Raw genomic sequence first — 22,800 nt, 5'->3', positions numbered from 1 at the left:
CAGGGTGGTGCAGCGGGCCCTGCCCTCCCTGCTCCATTCTTCGTTCCGGCTGTCACAAGGACAAAGCCCTTTAGTCTGACCCCCACCCGGATGCAGCCTCTTGTTCAGTCAGTGGAAGAACAGGCCCAGCTGACCCAGAGGGGCTATTGATCCTGATACCCCCAGGAAGAGTGGGGTTGGGTCCCAAACTGAAATTGGAGGGGGTGGGGAATGAGCAGGTGTGATGTCCCTGGCTGACAGTTCCTTTCTGTCTGCACCGAGGCAGGGGGCATCTGCCGGTCAGTTAGGATTCTGCCCATGCGGCCGGTTGACCAGGTGGTGAGCATCTTGGTCTGGCCACCTTGCTATGAAAGGGGTTGTCATTTTTGGGTCCTGAGCTGGCCTCACCAGGCTCTCCAAAAGCTGGTCCTGCTGCTTCTCCCCTCACCTCCAAACCCCGCAATGAAGCGTCCCCCCTGCCCCCCAGCATTCTGCTCCTTCACATCTTGGCCCATGCCCTTCCCTTTCACCTGCCTGGAAAAGCCCACTCCTCGTTTAAGAGCCCCCAGGGAGAGGACGTGTCTTCTTCTTTGTCCCTCTTCTGTTCCACCTCTGCTGATTTGGGGGCAAGGGTCTTCCTCTTGAAGCCTGTTTCCTCATCGGGAAAAACAGGGGTAGGGATGGGACAGCTGGACCAGGTTCCACTTGTCTTAGTAAGTTTCTAAGGTCTTTCACTGGAGGACCGATCAACTAGGGTCCAAGTGCATTATGAAATGGAACTGAGCACCCAGTGAGTTACTGGAAGCTTGCACACACTGCAGACCCTCGTACCTTCTCTGAAGCTAGGGCAGACAAGCGTGTCAATGTTTTCCTGAACTGTGTCCCAATGAATATGGCGTGGCAAATCATAATGCAGAGTTCAGAGTCTGAGCCGCTAAGGGCTGTATAATAAGAAGAGTTTGTAAGCGACTTCACGTTATTCTCATCAGCACCGTAGCAGCAGATGACATGTGCCTGTATATTCAGAGCCCTTCCAGCAACTTTGCATTTCACTTAGAAATACAGCACAGGGCACCTGGCCAGTCGGTGGAGCATATGATTCTTGGTCTCGGGGTCCTGAGTTTGAGGCCCCACGCAAGGCGCAAATTGGAACAACTAGCGAGTTAAACACAACAACATGCCTGATGAGGGTGGTGGTGGTCCTCTTCCACCTCCTCCTTAATATAAGCTCTGTGCCCAACATGGGGCTCGAACTCACAGCCCTGAGATCAAGAGTCACATGCTCTATCAGCTGAGCCAGCCGGGCGCCTGTGGGCTATTCTTATGGGTGAGAAGCCAGGTACCACGTTTACTTCTGTGCCCACCACCCAGCCGCGGATTCTCCTGCCTGTGCCTCACTGGTGTTCCTGTCATTAGTGGGATCTCTTCTAATTTTTATCTTTAAAAATCTACAAATGAAATCATTATTTAAAAACTCCCCCTTTAAAAGAGAATTGTTGGCGAGCCTCCCAACTCTTGTCCTTTTTGAGGAAGGACGGCAGCAGTGAGGGGAGCCAGGCTCCCACTGAGTTCCCTGAGGATTCAGATCTATAATGTGTATCAACTACAAAGAGGGATAATAACGTTAGCAGCCGCGTATTGGCCACCCTGCTTAAGACACACAACATTACCGATAACGCTGAGCGGTTTTACCACATCTGTACCTGTGTCCTTTTTTTTTTCATACGTGTGTCCTTAAGTGATGGATGTGTTTGAACTTAAACAAATGGTTATCACATGTGTTCTGTACCCTCTTTTCTTCTCAACACTATGTTTGTGGAAATGTATTCGTCCCGACTTGTACAACAGTTTACTCCTTTTTCCTGCTGCGTAATATTTACTACACAGCTGTACTGCAATTTGCGCGTCTGTTCTGTGGGTAAACATCTGGGTTGTCTCCAGACCTTGCTACTATAACGGTGCTGCTATGGACATTCTAGTCATGTTTCCTGGTTACAATGGGTACTAAACTCATCCGTTTTGGCAGATACAGCCAAATTGCCTTCAAAATGTTCTTAATTGACAGTCCTGGCAGGGAATGAATCTCTCTTTTTTAAAAGATTTTATTTGTCAGAGAGACAGAGTGCGCACATGCAGGGGGAGCGGCAGGCAGAGGGAGAAGCGGGCTCTCTGCTCATGCAGGACTCGATCCCAGGACCCCGGGATCATGACCTGAGCCAAACGCAGATGCTTAACTGACTGAGGCACCCAGGACTCTCTTAATCCACACTGTCACTAGCCCCTGGTATGCAGTATTAGCATTTTTGCCAACCTGGTGGGTGTAAGATGGTTTTGTCATTTAATGTGCCAATCTGGTGGGTGTAAGATGGTTTTGTCATTTAATGTGCATTTCCTTGATCGATCTGACTCCTGAGAGAACTTGCTGGGAGCCTGGCTCCCTTCACTGCTGCCATCCTTCCTCAAAAAGGACAAGAGTTGGGAGGCTCACCAACAATTCTCTTTTAAAGGGGGGATTTATTATTATTATTATTTTTTTAAATGAGCAGGTGTTTAAGATTTTAAGTTAATGTTAATTAGTTGAATTTAAATTTTTTAATGTAAATTCAATTAATTAACATATAATGTATTATTAGTTTCAGAGGTAGAGGTCAGTGATTCATCAGTCTTGTATAATATCCAGTGCTCATTACATCACATGCCCTCCTTAATGCCCATCACCCAGTTACCCCATCCCCCACTCCCCTCCCCTCCAGCAACTCTGTTTCCTGATTAAGAGCCTCTTATGGTTTGTCTCCCTCTCTGATTTTGTCTTGTTTTATTTTTTCCTCTCTTCCCCTATGATCCCGTTTTTCTTTTTTTTTTTTTAATTTTTTAAAAAATTTTTTATTTATTCATTTGAGACACAGAGATAGAGAGACAACATGAGCAGGGAGAGAGGTAGAGGGAGAGGGAGAAGCAGGCTCCCCGTTGAGCCAGGAGCCCGATATGGGGCTTGATCCCAGGACCCTGGGATCATGATCTGAGCCACCCAGGCGCCCCTCTGTTTTATTTCTTAAATTCCACATAGGAGTGAGATCATATGATAATTGTCTTTCTCTGATTGACTCATTTCACTTAGCATAATACCCTCTAGTTCCATCCACATCGTTGCAAATGGCAAGATTTCATTTTTTTGGATGGCTGAGTAGTATTCCAAAAGGGGGGACTTTTAAATAATTATTTCATTAATAGACGTTTAAAGATAAAAATTAGAAGAGATTATCTTTTCATGTCTTTACAGGCACAGGTCTGAATCCCTGCTCCATTATCAGGCTATGGGGCCTTGGGGAGATAACTTATGTGGGCCTCAGTTTCCTGACCCGTGAAGTCCGTTTCTAGAGATGCTGACACTGCTGGGCCCTCACCCACAAATCACAAAAACTCTCCAGTTGGTATTGTAGTACTTCCCTCTCTTGTTCGAATTCCCGAGGGCACTGGACAGGCTGGGGGCCGTGACCACACGGGCGACGAAGGTAAGGCCAGCTACTGCCTGTCCGTCTGCGTCCTGCCACCCAACACTCGGTTCACTGCGCCCTCCTGCTGCTTTCTTGTCTTGCTCCTCCGTTCTGTGTGAGACATGCATGTTTCATCTTTACCGCCATCTGCGGAGGGGCTACGGGAGGAGCAGAGGTGACGACAAATGTCCCACCCCATGTCTAACCGGAGGCCAGAGGGACATCCCTAGGCACCAAATGTGACAGTCCCTCTATGGCTCGGCTCCTTCCGTGGTTCATTTTGACCTTAGGATCAAGTCCAAAGTCTTCAGTACAGCCTTCCTGGGGCTCATCCCCCGACACCACCACTCTCCCGAGACACCCCTGCACGCCTCCTCCCACCTGTGTTCTTTCTCCGTGAGTAGGTGCTGAAGGTGTGGCTCTGGAGCCACCTCCTCGGGGAGCCACGGGACTGGTACTGTCTTCCTCCTCTTTCCTCCCATGGTGCTTTTTCGTGCAGGTGCGGTAGCCCTGTATGGTGGTTATTTGTCATGTGCACTGCAGGCAGGGACCTGGAACCCTCCTGCGCATTGCTAGGGCCTGCAGCGGGTCCCCAGGAGGTGCACTTCTGAAAGAATAGGCAGACAAGGGGATGAATGAGAAAGATAAAGACATTGTTTTGCCATTCTGTGGCCCCGCCAGGTGGGCTGGATGGCTGGTTAACTTAGGTAGAAATGTTCAGAATAGGGGCGCCTGGGTGGCTCAGTTGGTTAAGCGACTGCCTTCGGCTCGGGTCATGATCCTGGAGTCCCGGGATCGAGTCCCGCATCGGGCTCTCTGCTCGGCAGGGAGTCTGCTTCTCCCTCTGACCCTCCTCCCTCTCATGCTCTCTGTCTCTCATTCTCTCTCTCAAATAAATAAATAAAATCTTAAAAAAAAAAAAAGAAATGTTCAGAATAGCCATGTCGAGCCGTGGTCCATGCGCCATTAGCAATATAAACGACATGAACGGTTGCTGTTCTCATAGGACTCTCTCCATCTGTCTTATCTCCAGTGGAAGCCTGAGGACACAGTGGCGCGGAGCACAGGGACCCCGAGGAGCTGAGAGCAGGGAGACGAGCGCTGGATCAGGACACACGCGTCCGACACCCAGGGGACCGTCAGGGCTTTCTTTGGGTGCCGGTGAACGAGAGCCCCGGTGGCAACACAAACACATCGTGGAGTCATCTGTTGGTGATGGTGAGGCAGATCTCCGTGAGGTTGGTGCCAGGGCTTCCCTAGGCGTGAGTAAGAAACGTGTTCGACCAAACCAGCTGGGAGCCTGCCTTGGGTTCGTGGCCACCAAGTCACCCGGGGGCAAGCTGGCAACAGAGCAAACCACAGTGGCTGGAGGGAGGGACGCCGCCTGTATTAGGCAGAAATACATCTAACTCACGTGCCAGGCCCTGTTAGGGGTGCAGGATGAGCACAGACCTGACCCAGCAGGGCACACCCTGGCTTCCTTCGACTTTCTCGGGAATGGTCCAGCGGATTAAAATACATAGCATGTTCTCTTCCTACTTGGGCATTCGAACACGGGTCTTAAGGGTGACTTCGAGGATGCTGTTGGGCTCATCAGCATTGCCTGAGTTACCAAGGAAGGTCGCACTTCCGCTGTGGGTCAGGCACTCTCTCTTGGTCTGGGCTAGAAGGCTTGCAACTGGAACCGGAACTTGTTGCGTATTTTCCCAGGCCCCATCACAGCTCCATGCTGATGATGGAGGCAAGCTGCCCTGAAGGGTGTAAGGTTCTGGTTGGGTTCAGAAGTTCATGGCTCTGGGCAATCCCCCTTGAAAGTCCCTTAGGAAGGCACCTCACTGGGCCAGACAGGCTGCCTCTCTGTGGCCCCATGCCAGATTTTCCTTCAGCCTGGAATGGGCGTCGGTGCCTCTCTGAGCAGGGAGGGAGGTGGGGCTAACTTGATTTTAGGGGCCGAAGGCTCTTTGCTCTTGGAATCCCATGAGGCCATGGCTGATGGTGCCCAGGACGTATGCACACGTGGTGGGTGCGATTCCTGCACTAAACAGCTGTGTGTGTGTGTAGACCTCAGTGAGCCAAGTGCTTCCGTGACTTCATCCCCTGCAGATCACAGACTTCTATACTCTGTATTCAGGGGCCCTGGGATCAAAAACCATGTTCACATTCAGGCTCTGTCACACACTTGCCTTGTGAGAGTTTCTCCTATCAGTCAGACGGGACTGATTATACCTACTTCCTGCGAGTATTTGGGGGGTTAAATTAGATGAAGGAGGGGAGATGCCTTGTATATAGTAAGTGCTCAAGAAGTGGCAGTGGATTTTTTTTTTTAAAAAGATTTTATTTATGTATTTGACAGAGACAGAGAGCGAGCACAAGCAGGGGGAGCGGCAGGCAGAGGGAGAGGGAGAAGCAGGCTTCCCGCTGAGCAGGGGCTCAATCCCAGGACCCTGGAATCATCACCTGAGCCAAAGGCAGATGCTTCACCGACTGAGCCATTGGATTTTGAGCTGTTAATGGGCCACCCTTGGCTTGGTCTCAGAAGCAGCACCATTACAAAGAGCCCCTTAGGAGGGGCTGATGCTTCATTACGAAGGAAACTGTCCCATGAACAAGCCAATATAACAAAGTGGGGTTTTCCCAAAAGGAATGAAAAGCCCCCTGGATTAGGAAATGGAGCTGAGCTTGGGACCAGGAGGAAGGGGGGGCCTCTGCCCTGGGGAGAGGAGGCGAGGCAGGAATCCTGGGCAGTGGCTGGCTCTTGGACACGCCCCGGAAAATGATGAAGCGCCCAGGGCCACAGAGCAGTTTGTTGGAGCCCCAAGGGGACTTGAGTGGGGTGTGAGCATGGCCTGGGTGGACTGTGCCTTTGCCACAGCCTGAGGAATCGCTGCTCACAGGGAGCTGTGAGGACAGAGTCCCACTTGAGCAGCCTTGGAACTGTCCTGGTCTGCAGGACGCTGTGTCGCTTCTGCAACAGCTTCGGGGAGTGGGGCCCTCCTGCCCTGCACAGGCTGTCCGAGTCTCAGCAGGGGTGGCCGGGAGGACCGGGTCACCGGTCAGCGTGGTGGACGGCCACTGTCTGCTCAGCTCAGCGCGCGTTCCTTCTCCTTTGCTCACGGGGCCGTGCTCCTGACCCACTGAGCCTGGGACTCTGGCGGAGTGGCCCAGCATAGTTCCGCAGGGTGGGCGCCCGGCCGTGGTGACTGGTTTGGGACAGGATCAGACTGCTGTCGCACCAATCACAGCCCTTCCCCGGGTGTTTTCTCGCTGGAATTTGTGGGAAGAGCTTATTTCTCCTTCTCATATCCAACGTTATACTGAAGCCACCAGGGAGAGTCGGAGATGAGAAACAGTGAGAAGCTTTCAAGATGCAGGCAGGGAATCCACGCTCCAGCCCCTGTGTCTCGCATAGCTCGGCGCTGGGAGGCCACAAGCCCATTGCGTTTACGCTACTGGGAGCTAGGTTCCTGTTTTTGGCAACCAAAGGAACTTTGAACGACGCACCAGCGTTCCCAGGAGTTTGGTGTTGGGTGGGCGTGGGGAGGATCTCGAAAAAATAATGAATTTGCTTTCTTAGGAAGCGCTCAGAGTGCCTTACAAATTGAAGAGATGGAACCTTATTTGTTAGTGAGGCAGGACTCCTGGGGTGAACAAGAAAGGAATCTGATTAATGACTTGTAGATGCTATTTACATTCAGTGGCAGACACTCTTGGCTGTCTGTTCAGTCATTTCCAACAGCCTCTCCCCTTGGGGAAGCTGAGCTTCCCCAACTCTCAGCGGTCAGGGGGCCACATGACCTGGTCCTGGGCAACAGGACAGAAGAAGTCTCTGCTGGTGGGGGTTTCATGGTTTGATATTTTTTCTTCTATTATAACTTGCCTCAAATAATTTTTAGAACTTAGTGGATGTATAAAAATAATGAAAAAGTTAAATAAATTTTTTTTTAATATTTTATTTATTTATTTATTTGAGAGAGAGAGCACATGAGAAGGGTTAGGGTCAGAGGGAGAAGCAGACTCCCCGCCGAGCAGGGAGCCCAATGCGGGACTTGATCCAGGGACTCCAGGATCATGACCTGAGCCGAAGGCAGTCGCTTAACCAACTGAGCCACCAGGTGCCCTAGATTTTTTTATTATAAACATTTCTAGTTTCTTTTTATTCTGGATAAAATAAACATAAGTAGGGGTGCCTGGGTGGCTCAGTTGGTTAAGCGTCTGCCTTTGGCTCAGGTCATAATTCCAGGGTCCTGGGATGGAGCCCCGCTGCGGGCACCCTGCTCAGTGGGGAGCCTGCTTCTCCCTCTCCCTCAGCCTGCTGCCCCCCCTGCTTGTGCTCGCTTGTCTGTCATATAAATAAATAAAATCTAAAAAAACCCAAAACAGAACATAAGTATCAAACGTTCCAAGATAATTTACAGGGTAAATGAAAGAATACAGAATATGGGGGCGCTTAGGTGGCTCAGTTGGTTAAGCATCCAACTCTTGATTTCGGCTCAGGTCATGATCTCAGGGTGGTGAGACTGAGCCCCTGATACTCCTTCTAGGAGGCAAGAGATTTCATTCATCCTTCATTTGACACACACTGATCTAGATCTGGGGACTCAGAGATCTACAAGATGCACTTCCTGCCCTGGGAACTCAGTGCTGGGGAGACAGACACAAGAATAGATCATTGTATACTCTGATGTAAGCGCCATGACAAAAATAGGCTCAGGGTGTTATGGGAGCACAGTGAGGGCCAGAAGGCTTCCCAATGGCCATGACACTGGAGCTGAGTGGTCAGGGAGATCTGGTCAGGGCAGAGGAAGGGCACGCCAGAGGAGGGGACTGCACGTGCAGAGGTATAAAGGTGAGAGGCAGTGGGGTGGGAGCACACTCTGTGGGAAGGCAGGGCCCATCTGGAAGGCCTGGGACTGCGTGTGGGGAGCGTGGTCTCTATCCTACAGGAGACAGTGGGGAGCAGGGAAGGCCACATGGAAATCTGTGTTGTAGGTAGATCATGGAGGCTGGTGGAACTGGGATTTGGGGATCACAAACCTGGGCACAGGGAGACAATGAGAAAGCTGCTGCAAGGGTCGGGGGTGGGGAGGGGCACTCCTGTGAACCAGGAGCCCCTAGAAGGCATTTACTTCCCATCTGTGCTCTGGCGTGAGCAGATCTGGCTTTTCCAGTTCCTTGTTCAGAAACAGACCTCCTGATCGATGGTTCCGGACCTCTGAAAGCATCGGTCCACACAGCCATTTGATTGCTCCTGGAAGTTTTTTTGCTATTTTCATAGAATGGATATCAAAATTCATTTTGATCAAAGTACTTCATTAGCTTTTGACTTTCAGTGAGCAGAAAAGAGTCACCATTTAATCAAGAACCTTTTGTTCTGTCAGCTAATATCAAGTAAGGAGCTTCTAAAGAGAAATCCTGATTATACAATCATGAATAATCATGACGGAGATAAAAAGAGGGAAGGAACAGAGGAGTCCAGTGTGCTAGCATGAGCTCTCTGTTGAGCTAATTTTTTGAGAGGATGGATAAAATGTAGAGGAAGGAAAGCATCATCATAGCTGAATCCTGGAACATGACACAATCCTGAAAAATACCGTCAGGAAGACCATGCTGTGGTTTGCCGGAAATCCTAAGGAAAACAAAATCGGCCTTTACGGTATCTCTCGGAGCAAGAAGAACGAGGGGGTGGGCCAAGGCAGTGAGCACAGCCCTGAGAAGTCCCCTACACTCCCTGTCATAGACGGAAGAGCAGCCACCATGCACCGTCACGTCAGCAGCACACAGGCTCCTGGTAAGCTCGGCCCTGTAAGGGCCTGGGGATGGGAAGCTGGACATGCCAGTGATGTGCGTGGGGGGCAGGGGGCCACCGGCCCGGGCACACACTCATACTTCCACGTGGCAGGACTGCAGCTTCGACAACTAGAGGGAATTTTTAACCTTTTGAAGGTATTCATGTCCTGTGGTTGCCGAGACAAATGATCGCAACCGGGGGCGGGCTTGAAACAAGACATTTCTTCTCTCACAGTCCTGGAGGCCAGAGTCAGGCATCAAGGTGCGGCAGGACCGTGATCCCTGCACAGACTCTACGGGAGGATCCTTCCCGTCCTCTTGCAGCTTCTGCTGGCTCCAGGCCTTCCTTGGCTTGTGGTCACCTGCTCCCACTCCAGCCCCTGCCTCTGTCCTCACGGGGCCACCTCCGCTGTGTGTGTCTCTTTAAGGACACTTGTCACTGGATTGAGGGCCCACCTGGCTAATCCAGGATTATCTCATCTCAAGATCCTTCATTATATCTGCAAAGACCCTTTTCCCAAATCAGGTGACACTCATAGGTTTCAGGGATTCGGATGTGGACATACCTCTTTTGGGGCCAGGATTCAACCCACAATGGGATCATAAACCACTTGCAGAATCTGAGGAGAGCCAAGGACTGTGAATCCCGTCACTGCTGGAAGCCAAGGCTGAGACAAGGGTTCCTGTATACGTAATTTATGGAAGGAGCGCTCCAAGGAGAAGGGGAGTGAGGAAAGCAAGCTAGGGCAGGAGGCAAAAGCTGAGCAAGAAGTGGCCTCAGCTGAGGACTAGCTTCTGCCTGATCTCCTGAGCTGCCCTGGACCCTGCATTGCACTAGAGCTGTTCCTACCTGGAGGCAAGGGGTGGTCTCTGTACCCCAAGTCAGTCAATTTCCCCTGGTGGGGAGCAGGTATAGTCTCTCTGGCCAGGAGCTCCCTGTAGGCCAAGGAGGATTCATCAAAGAAGTGGGTAGGAACACTCACAGCAGTGGGTTAAAGGGATCTGGCCGAGGATCCACAACATCTGCTGCAGACTCTCTAGAAAAATCACACACACACACCCCATTCAATCTCAGGGACTCCAGACACCCTCTAAAGCCATGGACTCCAGGTTAAGGACCTGTGACCACTGCCGACCTAACACTTCTGGCCTCTCATCCCACCTTGCCCCCTTTCCTCCTCTCCCAGAGGAAATGATGGGTGATGTCTGGGAGGTGGATGGAGCACACTCAAACCAATCCTCTTCTGACTGCCCTCCTGCAGAGCAGGCATCCCGCCCTAAGGAGGGGCCCACCTCAGGGTGAGTGAGATGAATTCAAAGGAAAGTTCCTTTGGCCACAGATGCACAGCCCTTTCTAATCAGCTTTTCAGTAATAAAGCTATTAGCTTAATCTCCACCTGTCCAACTCCTACCTCTCTCAAGTAGTTCTGAGTCCAGGCAGGGAAACGAGAGGGTATTTACAAACCTCCTAAGACCCCAAGTCATGTCATCAAAGACAGTGGCCCTCAAAGTATGATCTGTGGGCTGGCGGCCAATTTTCAAACTGCTACCCGACGGCTCGCCCCAGGACGTGATCAACACTCTGCCTCTTCACTGGGAAAGCTTGCTACCAGAACAGTCAGCTGACCTTGACAGTGTGTGCTGTGATGCAGAAGACTCCCATTCCCGTGCAAACTCGCCTCCTTGCAGATTGGCACTTTGAGCAGCAATGACAGAGGCCGCTGTCGACAAACCTGGGATGCTGAGCCCAGAGAGGCTGATGAGACAGGTGGGCCTGACCTGAAGGGCTCTCATCTGAAATACGGAGGACAGGATAATGGGCATAAGTAAAAAAGAGACAACATCTGACTCCAAATAATGCAATGGTAACAAAATGATTAATGGGTGACTGTTCAGAGTCTTCACCACAGCTGCTGTGTTGCTGGCTAGGCTCTTGGAGGCCTCACCAGGGCAACGGGCAGGTGCCACGGCCGTATAGGGAAGGACCCAAAAGTACTTGTGGGGAAGAACAGAGTGGAGACAAGGGGAGGCGGTCGAAGGGGAAGTCCTGTGGGCCAGATGTGGGCGTGGGAGGGGGGGCTGGTGTGGTTTGGAGAGCAGCTACCATCATGGGGGGGGGTGAAACTAAGTGGAGTTGGAACTGCCATGGAGGGTCCCTCACCAGCCTGGGCCCCTTGGCAGGTCCTAGCAATGTGCTCATGTTTTTGTAAATTCTGAAAAATTCAGCTATTTCACCGCAAATGGCTAAGACCACGGTCTCTTTCTGTTCCATTTCCACTTCTCCTGTCGGATGGCTATAGTTAGTTTAGGTGTAGTGGGCTGTTGTGGACGTGGCTCAGTGGCTTCTCTGTGTAGCCAAGGGTGTGGGGCCAGAGGTTTCAGGGATGTGAATGGGCCCCAGGGCACCTGGCAACAGAAGTGTGTGAGAAGTTGGGGAGAAGCAAGGTTTGAAACCCACGAAGCCAGAAGGTAGCTGGTGGAAAATGCTCCCGGTTACCAGAGGTGTGAGATGTAAGTGGATTCAATTCTTATCAATGCCTAATCAGGACAGAAGATCCCTTCTGTTAGGAATATACTCCGTAACGCAGTGACCGCAACTATAAACACACCACACATTTTTTATTCTGCTGAGAATTACAGGAAATAGATTTGATCAGAATTCTCGTGTCCTATGCAAGAACCAGTAGCAATACTGCAAGGAGCCAAGTACATCCGTGTGCAAAGTCCTGTGTCTTCTACATCCTACGTCTACTGGAATGCAAATATTTGTATCCGATGCACCTTATCCTTATGCGGCCCGGCACGCGACACTACCCCAGCAGCAGCAAAACCACCTCAGAAACAAGTGCTCTGTGACAGAGCCCCCACACATTGTCATTAGTAAGTCAACATATTATAAGAACGATTTGATTACAACAACGTGGTGCGCTACAACACAGTGGCCGAGACACATTTGAATCTGGATGTCTTAATTTCAGATACATTTTGTATATTCTTTCTGAATTACTGATCACATCTCCCAGCCAATGACTGGCAAGCCATGGTAGCTAAGGGCCCTGTCTTTTCTGGGTAGTCCCTAGTCAATGACTGAGCCAGACAGCAGTACAAGGGTCTAGCCATTTCCCCCTGACCCAGGACCTCTCCATCAAGGATCTGCTCTAGAGCTCCCTCCTGGGCTGGCTGAGACTCTGCCAGGCCTGCACTGCTGTCTGATGGTACCCTCTTTCCTTCACAGGTGTTATTCTTCAATAAACCTTTTGTACTCCGAACTCCTCAGCATCTGCTTCCCGGAGGACCCAATCTGTGGCACAATTACAGACCAAAATACAATCTCATTTTTCAGCTCTGTGACATGTATTAGTAAGAACTTAGGAAAGATTAACTTGGAATATGTATTAGTCAGATATTGACACAATAATGCCGGGTAACAAACCACCACAGAAGCTCAGAAGTATACAATAAGCATTTATTTCTTGTGCATGCAAAGGAGAGTTAGCTGGGGCTGTTCTGCTTCAGGCTGCAGGCCTCTGGAGCAGCTCCGTTGCATGTGTTGCATTCTGGGACCTGGGCTGAAGTTATCAGAGGGAAGCTCTTATCCTGGCAGATTACTGGAGTGTAAGAGTGCAAGCTCACATGCCTATGTACAAGCGCATTTCAAGCCTCTGCTCATAACATGTTCACTAGCACTGACTAAAGCAAGTCGCATGGCCAAATATGACATGAAGGGGTAAAGAATGACTTGAGGCCCTGAGGCCACGGCAAAGGGATTGGGTGTATACTGCTATTATGGGGACTGATAATTCACCTATTGCCAGTAACTGTTCGTCAAGTTGGTGTAAGACTCGACATAACCATACTTAGGCAGCTCATACTTCCCAGTTACGCATCCGTTCTGGAATACTGTTAATGTTTATTTACAGGGCTTTCTCTGGGGTTAAGGCACATATAGATGTAGAGATAACTGGATAATTATAAGATTTCTAGAGACTCGTGAAGATAATTCAGATTAAAAGGTTTTCTGGATATGCAAAGGCAAAATCTAATGCTCCTCTATTATAATGTCATATAAATACTGAATATGCTTCCTAGTTCAGTGGAATCTGATTAACACTTTAGGTGTAACATACACTGTGAATCTGTATTGCTGTTAAATACCTGTTTCAGGATATATGCATTTAAACCACTTTATTGAGGTATGTTTGACATACAGAATGCTGTACTTATTTAAGTTTTTTGGGGGGAGGAGGGGCAGAGGCAGAGAGAAAGAGGATCCCAAGCAGGCTCCCACCGTGGAACCCCACATGGGGCTCGATCCCACAATCCTGAGATCATGACCTGAGCCGAAATCAATAGTCGGACGCTTAACTGAGCCACCCAGGCAGAAATTGTTCTAAAAAACATGATGAAAAATAGCAGTCCCTGCCCCACCACCCCCTTTCCTCTACCCTGCTACACACCAGCAACCACTCACTCTTCCAGCAGTTTCCAAGTCATAGGCCTACACAGCTATTTTGTAAATGACCAATTGATACTACTGACTCCTGTTACGGCAGATGAAGATTTAGCTCTTTCACCACCACCAACCCCGGAGTCTGCTTCCCCATCCTCTCATAGCTTATGATAAACTTTGGCTAAATCAATAATCAGTGTTTACATTATCAAGCACATGTAACAATTGCTCAATGATGAGCCAGGAAGTTTGCCATTACATGCCCCCCACTCTTTCTAGTAACTTCCAGTTATTCTGTTATTCTTGGTATTCTGCTTTGTGTTTATGTTTGCATTGTTTTTGTTTCATAAAAAATTTCCCTAAAGTCTCCAACAGATCCTTCAATTACCTATCAATGTAATATTTTCAGAACACTTAAATGCAGTGGTTCGCCTACTAATTTCCTGGAACCCTCCTTCCCACAGCCTTGCGTCCTTCCGCTCCAACTTAGGCCTGTTGCACATCCTGGTGATTCCTTTCACCGCTTTCAATTAGAATCCTTATTTCCTAGATCCCATGTCTTCCTCTTTCTTGGTTTAGCCCTGGTTTTGCAGAAGCACCTTTTCTGGGGTACATGGCAAATGCTGGCAAGGATGCTGTAGATGTGTCCACTCGTGCAGCTGTTCTGGAGAGCCATCTGGCAGTTCAATCAAATGAAGAATACACGTAAACGCTCTGACCTAGCAGTCTTGCTCCAGAGCACATATCAAAGGCAAATGCTACATGAGTCCATAAGAGGACACGTATGAGGATGGTCCCCGTAATGCTGTTTATGTGTTTGTGTGCATAGACTTCTGATTTCTGTAGGTAACTGTTTACCTTATCACTTCACTGAGTTCTCCTAATAGCAGTTTTTTAGTTGATTCTCTTGGGTTTTCTAAGTACTTGATCATACCATCAATAAATAGCAGAAGTTTTACTTCCTCTTCTCTACTTTTTATAGATCTAATTTCTTCCTCTTGTCTGATTGCTTTGGTTAATACCTTCAGTACAATGTTAATTGGTGGTAGAGACAGAAATTCTTGTCCTGACTTTAGAAGGGCTACGGGCCATTACATTTCATTTAATTTTTATTACACATTGGATTTCTTTTTTACTTTTTTTTTTAAATGTAATTTCTATACCCAACATGGGCCTTGAACTCATCACACCAAGACCAAGAGTCGCACGCTCTACTGACTGAGCCAGCCAGGTGCCCCTCATTATTACTGTATTTTTAACTTTCTTTTTAAATTGTGGAATGACTCATACACACATATAAACATACAAAAATGTGTGTGTAAAATACGTATGTATTATCAAGAAGACTAAGAATAAAACCAATACTGGTGTCCTATTCACTCAGGTTAAGAAACATTATTAGGTCTTGGAAGTTCCCTGGGAGCCTCCCCCTAAGGTAGCTGCCATCTTGTCTTTTGGGTTATCATTTTGTAGTAGATGGGGGTGGGGTGGGGATAATGGGCTATAACAAAGATATTCAAGGATACTGAGTTAGAAGGGCGCCTGGGTAGCTCAGTCAGTTAAGCAGCTGACTCGATTTTGGCTCAGGTCATGATCTCAGGGTCCTGGGATCGAGCCCCGTGTTGGGTTCCGTGCTCAGCAAGGAGTCTGCTTGAGGATTCTCTCGCTCTCCCTCTGCTCCACCCCCCAGCTCACTCTCTGTCAAATAAATAAATCTTAAAAAAAAAAAAAAGATACTGCATTAGAAAATGAAGAAGTGTTTCTTTTTCACACCTAGACCCATGTGAACAGTCCAGGCTGGTGAGCGGCTCCTGCTCTAAATGATCATTCAGGGAAACAGATTCCTCGTATCTTTGTTTTCTGTCGCTAGGATGTTTTACTGTGTGGCTGAAGCTGTCATCGGCACTTCTGGGTGCCAGCCAGCTATAAAGGGGAAAGAAATAATGGGAAAGACACCCTAAAGTCTTAGACCCAGACCCCGAAGCAGCACATCACTTCTACTTAGGCTCCAATAGCAAGACTTTTGTCACACGGCCATCCACATGCTGCTCAATTACAACTCTGTTACCAGGGGAGATGGGCAGAATGGGTTTGGGAGACAAAATCCATCACTCATTCCCTTGACTTCCTTTGTGGTTTTACCACCTTCATGTGTACCCCAACGGTATCTTTCAGTAAATAGAACGAAAACTAAACGGCATGCATGTATCTACCTATGTAAGGAAAAGGCAACACTACCACTATTGGACTGAAGGCTTCCAGGAAAATAGAACTAAATAGAGGTTCTCCATCACAGGCTGGCTTCCGCTTCCCTAACTGCTTACAGGACCCCTTCCGGGTAAGAGCAGGGGACAACTATGCAGGAGGGCTCACACAGCAAGCCCAAGAGTGCTCTCCTTAGAAAGGTCTACTTGCTTCCAAGGTTGGACCTTGGCTGGTATCTGGGGACTTGGATTTCAGGGGGGTTCCCACCATTCCCTTAATGATAAGAGTGACCCTCTGTGTGTAAACTGCAGCAAACATTATAGTTTATGCTGAACATTTGCTTTCCTTCTGGAACTGGGTCAGTCTGGTATGTGCCTATATGGCTGGCCTCCAATAAAAACCCTGGGTGCTACATCTGTAATGGATTAGCACAAATTCGGTGCTGGAGGAATTAAGCATGCCCTGTGTGACTGCACTTGGAGGATTCCTGGGTCACACCTGATTTCCCCTAGACTTTGCCCATAGCCTTTCTCCTTTGTTGACTGTGTGTCCATTCACTATAGTCAAGCAAAACCTTGAGTACGACTATGTGCTGAATTCTGAACCTGGGGGTGGTCTGGGAGAACCTTCACAGTAAGGTTATGAAACATGGGAAACACAGGGGTCACCACAGATGGAGCATTTGGCTGGACTAAAGTGTGGGTCAGGTTCAGTGTGTCTCTCAGGAATAGTGCCCAGATGAGTGGGATTTGCTGTACTTTCTGCTGCTTAGTTCATCCTGCCCTACCTCCTGGTCTCAGGAGGGGGTCAGAGCAGAATATTTCGATGGTGTAAAATGAAGGTTCTCAGTTAATGCTGGTGGCAGGGAATTCATTAGTACGAGGTCTAGGCAAACCAAGTAAAGATGAGATTCTGGGCCAGGACAACCAAGGCACTCTGACCCTATAAAAAATGGCATGGCAATGGCAGTGGGCATGGGTACCTGCTCCAGTCTGAACTGGGTGCCCTTTACATCTGAGGCACAACTATTATCACCACCTTCCTGGTGGTTCCCTATGCCTTTCCCTCTTATTTCCTATACTGCTTGCCTCTCTTGATTTGGTGGAGCAAATCCTCTCATGGCTTCCTGAGAGAGGGTCCACGGACGGTAAACTGTTTGAGACCTTACACGTCCAAAAATGTCTTTATTCTAACCCCATACTTGATTGATAGGTTTAGTTACAGGCTGGAAGAAACTTTTCCTCAGAATTTTGGAAGTATTTCTCCACTGTTCTCTTTCGTTCAGTGAATTTTTATTGAGAACCTAATACACGCCTGGCACTGCTCTAAGCACGTGGGATACATCAGTGACTAAGAAAAAGACAGAGTCCAAGAGCTTATGTTCCAGACTGAGTTCTGGCTTTCGGTGTAGTTGCTGAGAAGTCTAAAGGCAATCTGATTTCTAATCCTTTGTACGTGACATTTTCTCCGCCAGCTTGTGGGATATTCTCTTTATTCCAAGCGTTCAAAAAGTTCACAGTGTTGTGCCTTGTATGGATTTATTTTCATCCATTCTGCTGGGTACTTGGTGGGCTCATTTGTTCTGTAGACTCATGTCCTTCAGTTCTGGACATTTTTCTTGAACATTCTGTAGAGGATTTCCTCGTCCAGTGTTTGGATGCTGGACTTCTCTCTCAGGGTGGCACTCTTTCTTATCTCTAGTTCTCCTAAGATTCATCTTGTTGCTCTTCCTGGGAGATTTGCTCAATTTTCTTTTCCAACCCTTCTAGTGTTTTTATTTCTGCTACCCACATTTTTAATATCCAAGAGATTTTTTCTTATAAAAATGTCATCCTGTTTGTTTCATAGATGCAATATGAACTTACCTGAGAATATCAGCATGTTTTAAAATTTTCATCTCCCTGCATAGCCTGTTTTCTCCAACATTGTTTTTCCCCCCTGTTCATTTGTTTTCATCTATAAAACTCATGTTTAGAGGCTTTTCTCAGATGTATGGATAATCCCTGGTTGCCTGCTTATGATCAAGAGCCAGGGACGGGGGCGCCTGGGTGGCTCAGTCGGTTAACAGCATCTGCCTTCGGCTCAGGTCATGATCCTGGGGTCCTGGGATGGAGCCCCACGTCGGGCTCCCTGCTCAGCAGGGGAGTCTGCTTCTCCCTCTCCCTCTGCCCCTGCTCGTGTGTGCTCTCTCTCGCTCTCTCAAATAAATAAAATCTTGGGGAAAAAAAAAGAAAAAAAGAGCCAGGGACTAAAAAACACTTTGGAAGATCTGAGCACATGGTTTTAAGATTTTGACTTTGGGGTTCACTTCAGAGCAATCTGTATGGGACATTTGTTAGGGGAACTCTAATGCCTCTATCCTGGGAATTGGAAGACTCTCCAGAAAAGAATCTTTAAAACTTCTGCATGGAGAGTAAAGATTTGGTTGTGTCAGCTTAGTGGGAAGAAAAGGATGAGGATCGGGGCGCCTGGGTGGCTCTGTCGTTAAGCGTCTGCCTTTGGCTCAGGTCATGATCCCAGGGTCCTGGGATCGAGCCCCGCATTGGGCTCCCTGTTTGGCGGGGAGCCTGCTTCTCCCTCTCCCACTCCCCCTGCTTGTGTTCCCTCTCTCGCTGTGTCTCTGTCAAATAAATAAATAAAATCTTTAAAAATAAATAAATAAAATCTTAAAAAAAAAAAGATGAGGATCCCAGCATTCAATAATCACATGCTCTCTTAATCCCTATCTTCAAAATACTACTTGTGACCTTAATTTGGCTTAGTATCCCCTATACAGAAAGTCTTTTGTTTTGTCTTTTCCACTTAGATTTCTGCTAGGGAGGAATCTAGATTGGTGAGGATATATGTAGGATAAACCCCAAGAAGTGGGATTGCTGGATCGAAGAGTGCATACATTTTTAATTTAATTTAATTTAATTTAATTTAATTTAATTTAATTTAATTTGAGTTCCATGCCCAGCATGGAGCCCAACTTGGGGCTTGAACTCATGACCCTGAGATCAAGATCTGAGCTGAAGTCAAGAGTCGGACGCTTAACCAACTGAACCACCCAGGTGGTTACATTTTCAATTTGTATTGGTTATTGCCCATTTATGCTCTATTGAGCTTGTATCATACATACCACCACCAGCAATATGTTTCTTCATACCTTGTAAATAGTCATCAAACTTTTTGACTTTGAAAAAAGGTGGAAAATATTTTACCTATGTTATTTTAATTTACATTTTTTTTAAAGATTTTATTTATTTGTCAGATAGAGAGCACAAGCCAGGGGAGCGGCAGGCAGAGGGAGAAGCAGGCTCCCTGTTGAGCAAGGAGCCCGATGTGGGGCTCGATCCCCGGACCCCGGGATCATGACCTGAGCCGAAGGCAGATGCTTAACCAACTAAGCCACCCAGGCGTCCCAAATTTACATTTTCCTTAAGTTTGAGATTGAGCATCTTTTCATGGTTGAGACATGTTTCCATTTTATTTTCTCTTAAGTGTTTGCTCACATAACCTTTGCCCATTGCATTGTTAACTGATTTATAGGAGTGCTTCACTTTTTCCAGTTTCTGGTTTGTTGAATTTGCTTATGGTGGTTTATTAGAAAGGAACACTGTTGTTTTTTTAACAAAGCACTTTCATTTTCTATGCAAAAGAGATTCAGAAAATTTACATAAAGGTGTGAGATGGTCAGCTAAGCAGGGAGCCGCCAGTGTGGTTTGGACAATGCTGCCACAGGAGCAGGGCCAGGGCCCCCCATCCCACAGGCTGCCTGCAGGGCCTTCTGCTTTTCCTGATAGGACATGGTCAAAGGGACAGCAGAGAGAGCAAAGCAGACAACCCTAGCCTCCACTGTGCCTGCCCTTCCCTAATTACCCAGTGAGTGAGGTTTTTGGGCCTTGCTCCATCATGTCTGAGTTTGGGGGTGTTAGAAACGGGGAGAAGTAGGGGCGCCTGGGTGGCTCAGATGGTTGAGCGTCTGCCTTCGGCTCAGGTCATGATCCCAGGGTCCTGGGATCGAGCCCCGCATCGGGCTCCCTGCTAGGCGGGGAGCCTGCTTCTCCCTCTGCCTCTGCCTCTCTCTCTCTCTGACTCTCATGAATAAATAAATAAAACATTTAAAAAAAAAAAAAAGAAACGGGGAGAAGTAGAATAAAATTGCCTTTTGAAAACATACATTTCCTTGTTTCTTTTATTTTTTTTTTAAGATTTTATTTATTTGACAGAGAGAGATAGCAAGGGAGGGAACACAAGCAGGGGGAGTGGCAGAGGGGGAAGCAGACTCCCCGCTGAGCAGGGAGCCCGATGTGGGGCTCGATCCCAGGACCCTGGGATCATGACCTGAGCTGAAGGCAGACGCTTAACGACTGAGCCACCCGGTGCCCCTATTTTCTGTTATTTTTTTAAAAAGATTTATTTATTTTGAGAAAGAGAAAGCAGGAGGTGCAGAGGAAGAGGAAGAGAGAATCTTAAGCAGGCTCCACACTCAGCATGGAGCCCCATGCTGGGCTAGATCTCAGGATCCTGAGATCATGACCTGAGCCAAAATCAAGAGTCGGATGCTTAACCGACTGAGCCACCCAGGCACCCCTTGTTATTGTTTTGTCTTAAGAGGGAAAGGTCCCTGCAAGGCCCTTTGTGGGGGGACCAAAATGCCATCATAGTAGTAAAGACTAGAGCATCTACAAGTATTGAGAGGGGAAAATATTCTTCAGTGTGGTCAAATTTCTTCTATGGTTTCTGTATCTTTTGTCTTGTTGAGAAAGACCCACATTCCAAGATTATTAAAAATTCCTCTTGGGCAGCTGCCTTTGGCTTGGGTCATGATCCCGGGGTCCTGGGATCAAGTCCCCACATCGGGCTCTCTGCTCAGTGGGGAGTCTGCTTCTCCCTCTGCTACCCGCCCTGCTTGTGCTCTCTCGCTCTGATAAATAAATAAAATCTTAAAAAAAAAAAAAAAAAGCCAAAAGCACTTGACAAGGATGATAGGACACGAACACCATTAAAAAAAAAAAAAGGTCTCCCCTTACTGCCCGTATTATTTTTCTTTTTTGTATTTTAATTTTTTCTTCATTTGGATTTTGCCCCCAGATGGCTACCCAGTTGTCCTAACCTTATTTATTGAACATTCATCTTTTACTTAGACATTTTAAATAACGTTTTAAAAATTACACACACAAGTCTTGTGTATTTGGGTTTATTTCTGGAATTCTTGATCTGTTGACCTGCCTATTCGTGTGCCTATGCTCCACTATTACAATTATTATAGTTTGTCTTATCTTTTAGTATTTGATAGAGCTGATTCCCCATTTATTCTTTTTAGAATTTCCAGGGCTCTTTTTGTTTTTACTTTTTCCACTTGAACTTTGAAATCATCTTGTCCAGTTTCTAAACATGGTTTGGAATTTAATGGAATCACATTAAATTTATGGGTTAAAATACATTTATGATGTTGAGTCTTTCTATTCAAGAACATGGTGTGCCTTGCCACTTGTTCAGTTGTCCTTCTGAGTCCTTGTGTAGCATTGTGAAGTTTTTACCCTAAAGATCTTACTGTTCTGGGGTGTGTGGCTGGCTCAGTCAGTAGACGATGTGACTCTCAATCTCAGGGTTATGAGTTTGAGCCCCAAGATGGGTGGGTGTAGAGATTACTTAAAAAAAAATTTTTTTTTTTTTTTTTTTTTTAAAGAGGGGCACCTTAGATACATTCTAAGACCTCCAGTGGATGTTTGAAACCGTGGAGAGTACTGAACCCTGTATGTATGTTTTTTCCTGTACATATGTATGTGTGATAAGGCTTAATTATTACCAGTCAGGCACAGTAAGAGATTAAAAACAATAACAAGACAGAGCAATTATAATGAAATACTGTAAGAAAGTATATGTGAGTGTGTTCTCTCTCTCAAAAGATCTTCTTGTATCGTACTCAACTGAACTTCCTCTTTTTGGGTGAGATGTGAGATGATAAAATTCCCATGTGATGAGATGAAGTGAGGTGAATAAGGCAGGCATCGTGATGTAGCACGAGGCTACTACTGACCTGACAACAGTCAGAAGGAGGATCATCTGCTTCTGGACCACAGTTAACCACACGTAACTGAAACAGTGGAAAGCAGAACTGTGGATAAGAGGTACTACTGGATGTATATGTTTTAACTTTTCAGAAATGAAATCATATTATACTTACTCATCTGCAACTTGTTTTTTTACTGAATATATTTTGGACAGCTTTCCATGTCAGTCCAAATGGGCTTATGCATTTATTTTTTTAACAACTGCAATGTATGGAATTTCCATGATTTATCTAACTCTATATTGATGGGTATTTAGGTAATTTCCAATTTTTTATGATTATGAACAATGCTCCAGTGAAAATCCTTGTATACATAAACTTTATATATTTGTGAGGATAAATTGCTAAGAATTGGAGTTGTTGACTCAAATCATGTTAACTACAATAAATATTTTGACAGTCATTCACAAATTGCCCTCCAAATAGTAGCAATTTTCATTCCTACCAATGCCTTTTTTTAAACTTTTTTTATTATGTTATGTTAATCACCATAATTACATCATTAGTTTTTGATGTAGTGTTCCATGATTGTTTGCATATAACCCCCAGTGCTCCATGCAGTACGTGCCCTCTTTAATACCCATCATCAGGCTAACCCATCCCCCCACACCCCTCCCCTCTAGAACCCTCAGATTGTTTCTCAGAGTACATAGTCTCTCATGGTTCGTCTCCCCCTCCAATTTCCCCCCCTTCATCTTTCCCTTCCTACTATCTTCTTCTTTTTTTTAAATATATAATGTATATTTGTTTCAGAGGTACAGGTCTGTGATTCAACAGTCTTACACAATTCACAGCACTCACCATAGCACATACCCTCCCCAGTGTCT

General features: G+C 47.1%; 1 long non-coding RNA gene across 4 annotated transcripts in view; it reads right to left on the bottom strand.

Moving 5' to 3' along the window:
* Nucleotides 1-4,093: 4,093 nt before the first annotated feature.
* Nucleotides 4,094-22,800, bottom strand: part of LOC115943198 (uncharacterized) — a 20,511-nt gene continuing 1,804 nt past the window's right edge. Inside the window, exons 2-3 of one of the 4 annotated variants that reach the window (XR_014148275.1) lie at nt 10,888-21,997; nt 4,094-10,297 (exon numbers count right to left, since the gene is read on the bottom strand). This is a non-coding gene — a long non-coding RNA (uncharacterized LOC115943198). Of the gene's footprint in view, nt 21,998-22,800 lie in introns of all 4 variants that reach the window. The other 3 variants (XR_014148272.1, XR_014148274.1, XR_014148273.1) reach the window with 3 other exon arrangements.

Source organism: Leptonychotes weddellii, chromosome 9 (genome assembly GCF_054177405.1).
Source record: "Leptonychotes weddellii isolate Sample4059 chromosome 9, ASM5417740v2, whole genome shotgun sequence".
NCBI classification, from domain to species: Eukaryota; Metazoa; Chordata; class Mammalia; order Carnivora; family Phocidae; genus Leptonychotes; species Leptonychotes weddellii.
Note: the sequence above shows the minus strand (reverse complement) of the source record. Positions and strands in the feature narration are given on the sequence as shown.